Source organism: Hylobates moloch, unplaced genomic scaffold (assembly GCF_009828535.3).
Source record: "Hylobates moloch isolate HMO894 unplaced genomic scaffold, HMol_V3 SCAFFOLD_1, whole genome shotgun sequence".
NCBI lineage: Eukaryota > Metazoa > Chordata > Mammalia > Primates > Hylobatidae > Hylobates > Hylobates moloch.
The window spans coordinates 104,526,507-104,533,685 of NW_026652276.1; the positions used below are offsets into that span (position 1 = coordinate 104,526,507).

Sequence of the window (7,179 nt, forward strand, 5' to 3'; positions counted from 1 at the left end):
TTAAGCAGTCCCTCCCGGTTGTACACTTGGATAGTTTTCTTTTTTATTTTTTTATACAGGGTTTACCTCAGTCTCGCAGGCAGGAGTGCTGTGGTGAGATCATAGCTCATTGGAGCCTTGAATCTTGGGGTTCAAGTAGCTGGGAGACTGAGGTTGGACTACAGAGATGGGGTTGCGCCATATTGCTAGGCTGCTCTTGGCCTGAAGGGATCCTCCCACCTCGGCCGCGCCCGGACATAGTTTTCCATTTTTGACCGACATAAATACTGTGCTGGGTGGGAGTTTGTTAACTATCCCTTTCCAGCCAGCAACACACAGGAACTGGCGGGGAGGTCGCGGTTACCAGGCTCCACTCTGAGAAGACTCCCCAGCTCCAGGCTCTGTACAGCCCCTGTGACGTAGCAGAAGACCCGCCCCTGTGACGTCACCGAAGGCGCCCCCCCAAGATGTCGCAAAGGCCCGCCCCTCACGCAGAGCCAATCGGAACTCGAGGTGCTGGGTCTTCCAGGAGGGCGCCTGCGCGGGAGAGTGACCACAGGCGGCCCGGCGAGACGTCCTGTCCGCAGTCTTCAGCCCAGCCGCCGCCACCCATAAGCTATGAGGAGGAGCTTTACGACCACCTGGACTACTACTGCCTGCTGACTTCCCGGCCTGCGGGGTCCGCGCAGCAAAGGCCTGACGCTGCTCGAGCAGGCGCTGCGCACCTACCGGCTGGCGCCTGGTAGGCATGAGCGCAGGGTCGCCCAGAAGCTCCTCAGTGGCCAGCGCAAGTGCCAGCCAGCGCCAGCTGCAGCCCTGGCCGCGCACTCGCCTCAGCTGAGCCTGGGTGTGTGCACCCCCCAGTACTTCCCCCAGCCATGTTCCGGGGACCTCGGGAGCGTCCCCACCGCCCGGTGCCATTCGTGCTGGGCAGGGTCGGCCCCCTTTGAGGCTGCCCCGCATTAGGGATCTGCACCGCACCCCCGCCAGCTTGACCTCTGACTGCCGTTGCAATAGCATTAAAGCCTTTGGAACTTTGTAAGTGGGTAGAAGGGGCTAGGAAACGAAGAAAACATCTTTTTAAAAATTTATATAAGAGATTGGCCGGGCGCGGTGGCTCACACCTGTAATCCCAGCACTTTGGGAGGCCGAGGTGGGTGGATCACCAGGTCAGGAATTGAAGACCAGCCTGGCCAGCATGGTGAAACCCCGTCTCTACTAAAAATACAAAAATTAGCTGGGCTTGGTGGCGGGCGCCTGTAATCCCAGCTACTCGGGAGGCTGAGGCAGAGAATTGCTTGAACCCGGGAGGTGGAGGTTGCAGTGAGCCGACATCGCGCCATTGCACTCCAGCCTGGGCAACAAGAGCAAAACTCTGTCTCTAAATAAATAAATAAGATTTTTCAAGGCGAGGCATGGTGGGTCACACCTAAATAAGTAAATAAATAAAATGGATTTTCGGCTGGGCACGGTGGCTCACGCCTGTAATCCCAGCACTTTGGGAGGCCGAGGCGGGCGGATCACGAGGTCAGGAGATTGAGACCATCCTGGCTAACACGGTGAAACCCCGTCAAAAAAAAAAAAAAAAAAGCCGGGCGTGGTGGCGCGCGCCTGTAGTCCCAGCTACTGGGAAGGCTGAGGCAGGAGAATGGCGTGAACCCGGGAGGCAGAGTTTGCAGTGAGCCGAGACCGTGCCACTGCACTCCAGCCTGGGTGACAGCGAGACTCCGTCTCAAAAAAAATAAAAAAGTAAAAATAATAAAATGGATTTTCAAGGCCAGGCATAGTGGGTCACACCTATAATCCCAGCACTTTGGGAGGCCAAGGCAGGAGGATTGCTTGAGCCCAGGAGTTCGAGACCAGCCTGGGCAACAGGGCAAAACCCTGTCTCTATCAAAAGCACAAAATAAGCTGGGCATTGTAGTGCACGCCTGTAGTCCAAGCTACTCAGGAGGCTGAGATGGGAGGATGGTTTGAGCCCGGGAGGCAGAGGCTGTATTGAGCTGAGATCATACCACTGAACTTCAGCCTGGGTGACGAGCCAGACCCTGTCTCAAATAATAACAATAATAATAAAAATAAATTCATATAGTTTGGTATGGTTTAGTAAGTTTCAGCAGGCAGATTGTCAGGGTAAGATGGATTGTTACATATACATTTATATACATAATATGTATATTTATATGCTTACTTATTTTAGCAGAGATAGGGTCTCCCTGTGTTGCCAGGCTGGTCTTAGACTCCTGAGCTCAAGCAATCCTGCTGCCTCGGCTTCCTAAAGTGCTCACGTTGCAGGTGTGAGCCACCACACCTGTCCTATAAGGGGAATTTAAGGGACTCTCTACTATGATGTCCCTTCTCCCAATCCCTTTCCGCATGTAGAATAGGGTTCTGTTGAGTGACTGGCATTTGCTTATATTTCTCAGTGCTATGCCCAGTGTAATGGAAAATGCACAGACTGACTCAAGAGCCCAGGGATTTCAGTTCCAGGCCAAGCTCATCCACTGCCTGACAGGGTCAGTCAAACTTGTTTGGATTTCAGATTCTTCATCTGAATAACATAGATAACACTTATCCCATAGTACACTGCAAAGATGACATGTGACAGTGAACAAGTTAGTTTCCCTTTAAATATTAAGAATTAGGCCAGGCGCAGTGGCTCACACCTGTAACCCCAACACTTTGTGAGGCCGAGGTGAGTGGATCACAAGATCAGGAGTTCGAGACCAGCCTGGCCAATATGGTGAAGCCCCGTCTCCACTAAAAATACAAAAATTAGGTGGGTGTGGTGGTGAGCACCTGTAATCCCAGCTACTTGGGAGGCTGAGGCAAGAGGGTCGCTTGAACCCGGGAGGCGGAGGTTGCAGTGAGCGAAATTGCGCCACTGCACTCCAGTGCCTGGGTGACAGAGTGAGACTCAGTCTAAAAAAAAAGAAAGAAAAAAAGAATGAGATTAGAGAGGGCCTTCATTCCTCCTGGAAGAACACCTGATGTACCTGAAATCTTTGTTGGTGACAGGAAATATGTCGATAGCATAGGGTTTCACTGTCGCCTCCCACACAGGGCCTTCACCATCCCTGCCGTCTGAAGAATTTGTTCCCATCAGGAATCTCCCACCTGGCAGTTGGACCATGCTAGTAGCCTGTCCATTTCCTGCAGATAAAAAGGAGAGTTATCGCTAATACATGCATATATATAAAACAAGTGGTAATATTTGGATCATATGCAATACTCATGATGGTATAACAAAACAAAAAATGTGGAGGTTTAAAAATCTGGCTTTAAATTCCTTTTGCGTTTTGTTTGCCTTCACATTCTTGTGCTGCCACTTAGTTTAATGGGAAACCTTAGGCAAATTTCTTAATCTGAGATTCAATTTCTTTTCTTTTTTTTTTTTTTTTTTTTTTTTTTTTGTGACAGGATCTCACTGTGTCACCCAGGCTGGAGTGCAGTCATGCAGTCTTGGCTCACTGCAGCCTCTGCCCCCGTGGGCTCAAGCAATCCTCCCATCTCAGCCTCCTGAGTAGCTGGGACCACAAGTGTGCACCACCATGCCTGGCTAATTTTTGTATTTTTTGTAGAGATGGGGTTTTGTTATGTTGCTCAGGCTGGTCTCAAACTCCTGAGATCAAGTGATCCTTCCACCTCAGCCTCCCAAAGTGCTGGGATTACAGGTGTGAGCCAACATGCCCGGCTGAGATTCAATTTCTTCATCTGAAAAATGGGGATACCTATGGACAACTGTAGCTTGTTGATAAAAGAAAAAAAATAAGTATGAAAAATGGGGATAGTATCTCACTGTCTCTTAGGTAGTAGCTGTATCAATTAAAGTAACACGGAACCGGGTGCAATGGCTCAGAGACAGGGTGCAGATGCTAAGGCAGGAGGATTACTTGAGCCCAGGAGTTCAAGGTTGCAGTGAGCTATGATCGTGTCACTGCACTCCAGCCTGGGTGACAGAGTGAGACCCTGTCTCAAAAAATAAAAAATAAAAAGATAGTAATAAAACAGCATGGGTGAAATGTTGAGCACATGATAGGTTTGCACTTACCTCTTTCTTCCTCTACACAAACCCTTGCCCCACCTAGGCAAATTGAGACACTACCCTAAAATACATCTAGCATTTTCTACCCATCCTTCTGCTCATGCTGTTTCTCTGCCTCTTCCTCTCCACTTACTGAACTCTTATCAGTTCTTAGTGATTCTCATCATTACATGCTCCAGAAGGGAAGTATATAATACATACCTATTTTTGACAGTGTATCCCTGGCTCCTGCCATAAATGCGCAATGGTTATCGCCAAATAGTTAAATGATCACCTTTAGACTTGTTTGAATGCCTCAGAAAAATCATAGAATTAAAAAGGACCGGCCAGGTGTGGTGGCTCACGTCTGGAATCCCAGCACTTTGGGAGGCAGAGGCGGGCAGGTCACCTGAGGTCAAGAGTTAAAGACCAGCCTGGCCAACATGGTGAAACCCCGTCTCTATTAAAAATACAAAAATTAGGCTGGGTGTGGTGGCTCACGCCTGTAATCCCAGCACTTTGGGAGGCCGAGGCGGGCGGATCACAAGGTCAGGAGATCGAGACTATCCTAGCTAAAAAGGTGAAACCCCATCTCTACTAAAACTACAGAAAAATTATCCGGGCGTGGTGGCGGGCACCCATAGTCCCAGTTACTCGGGAGGCTGAGGCAGGAGAATGGCGTGAACCCAGGAGGCAAAGCTTGCAGTGAGCCAAGATTGCGCCACTGCACTCCAGCCTGGGCAACAGAGTGAGACTCCATCTCAAAAAAAGAAAAAAATTAGCCAGGCACGATGATGCACACCAGTAATCCCAGCTACTTGGGAGGCTGAGGCAGGAGAATCACTTGAATCTGGGAGGCAGAGGTTGTAGTGAGCCAAGATCGTGCCATTGCACTCCAGCTTGGGCGACAGTGAGACTGTCTCAAAATAAATAAAAAAGGGTCTTTGCTTCAAACTCCTTATTCCACAGGAGGAAACCAAGACCCCCCAAAAAAGTATGACTTAAAGAGCTGGTTAGCAGGTGACAGGACTAGATTCGGGTCTCTTTACGGTGCTGTTCCCAATAGGCCACATTTCTTCAGCTCGATGCACCACTTCAGTGTCTTTCCAAGAAAGGATGTCTAAGCACTGTAACTTCTTTCAAGGCAGAGTCCTGGTCTTTTGATGTTCCTCAAGATCCTATCTTTGGTTCTCTTATTCTGACACATTCACACTGATTTCATCCATTTTCTTTTTCTTTTTCTTTTTTGAGGCAGAGCCTTGCCCTGTTGCCCAGGCTGGAGTGCAGTGGTGCGATCTCGGCTCACTGCAACCTCTGCCTCCAGGGTTCAAGCGATTCTCCTGCCTCAGCCTCCTGAGTAGCTAAGACTACAGGTGCGTGCCACCATGCCCAGCTAATTTTTTGTATTTTTAGTAGAGACGGGGTTTCATCATATTGGCCAGGCTGGTCTTGAACTCCTGACCTTGTGATCCGCCTGCCTTGGCCTCTCAAAGTGCTGGGATGACAGGCGTAAGCCACCGTGCCCGGCCTATTTTCAGTTTCTTCAACAAATATATCGCCAAGGGGAAAAAATGGATCATCCTGGTGTGGTGTCTCAGGCCTGTAATCCCAGCACTTTGGGAAGCTGAGGCAGGGATTGCTTGAGGCCACAGTGAGCTATGATGGCACCACTGCACTCCAGCCTGGGCAACACGGTGAGACCTTGCCCCCCGGCCCCACCAAAAAAAAAAAAACAAATAAAAGGAGTAAGTAGGGAAATAGATTGAATCGGAATTAAGAAATAACATACAATTGCAATGTATGAGCTTTATTTTGTCCCTAATTCAGCCAGCAAACGTTAAAAACCCTTTATGAGATAATAGATGAATTTGAACAGACTGGATATATTATTAAGCAGCACTGTCAGTTTTTTAGGTGAGAGAAGGTAATTATTTTTTCGTGACTTCTTTTGACTATTCCAGCTGAAGGTGTAGAATAAAATGGGATATATCTGGACCCACTTCAAAACGGCTCCAGGAGACGGGGAGAGTGCGATTCCGCAGGAGCAGGACTGGCCACAAACTGGCAGCTCTTTAAGCTGGCCCACGAGTACGTGGGGGCAGGGGTCGTTCCTCGTTACATTCTCCTCTTTCCTTTTTTTTTTTTTGAGAAAAAGTCTCGCTCTATCGCCCAGGCTGGAGTGCAATGGCACAATCTCGGCTCACTGCAGCCTCCGCCCCCTGGCTTCAAGCGATTCTCCTGCCTCAGCCTCCTGAGTAGCTGGGATTACAGGACTACGCCACCACGCCCGGCTAATTTTTTGTGGAGACGGGGTTTCACCATGTTGGCCAGGCTGGTCTCCAACTCCTAACCTCAAGTGATCCACCCGCTTCGGCCTCCCAAAGTGCTGGGATTACAGGTGTGAGCCACCGTGCCCGGCCTCTCTTTCCCTTTTATAAGTTTGAAAGATTCCAGACCAAGAAGTTGAAAGCACAAGGCGGTGAGGCACCATGCGCACGGAGAGCGACCTCCCCAGCCAGCGGCTGCAGGCGCATCCCGGAAGCGGGCAGAGGGCCCCATCCGCTTTCCCAGCGCCCCCGGGGTGGCCGGCGGTTCAATGACCTAGCTTGAGCCAGGCACCAACCAGGAGCGACAGCAGGGACAGCAGCGGTGAACAACCCATGCTGGCATCAGGACTGGCACGCCACGCCGCGCACAACCACGGCCCCGCTGCTCATCTGCCCTCACGCACCACGGTGGCAGTCGCCTCCTCCACACATGCGCATGCTGCTCCACCACCGCCCCTCACCCAACAGTTCCAACAGTTCGGCGGGGGAAACTGACGGACTCGAGGGGTAGGAGTGGCCATACCACCTGCAGGGCCGCCCAGAGAAGTAAGGAAAAGCACGCGGAGGGTCCCTAGAGGCCCCTTCACTACTTTTTGAACGGTTGGACAGTTTTCATTCCCTTTAAGATTGCTTCTGTGTGTCAAACCATTGCAAGACCACAAAGGTAGTTTCAACTTAACATTTATTTGCACACTCCAGGTCACTGCTGAGCCCCCAAAACACAGCCTAGTAACACCAACTTCACCTTCAAGGACCACAGAGATAGACCAACTATATAAATCTTGTGGAAACATAGTAATTTGGGTGAGAAAACTATGACGCTAGAGGCTTTGGGATGAATATTTTGCA

At 50.2% G+C, this 7,179-nt stretch overlaps 1 long non-coding RNA gene across 2 annotated transcripts in view; it reads right to left on the minus strand.

Annotated features, from left to right (window-relative positions):
* Positions 1-363, minus strand: part of LOC131381908 (uncharacterized) — a 34,881-nt gene extending 34,518 nt beyond the window's left edge. For both annotated transcript variants that reach the window (XR_009210961.1, XR_009210957.1), the window contains exon 1: positions 67-363. This is a non-coding gene — a long non-coding RNA (uncharacterized LOC131381908). The remainder of the gene's footprint in view (positions 1-66) is intronic.
* Between the last annotated feature and the right edge of the window lie 6,816 nt (positions 364-7,179).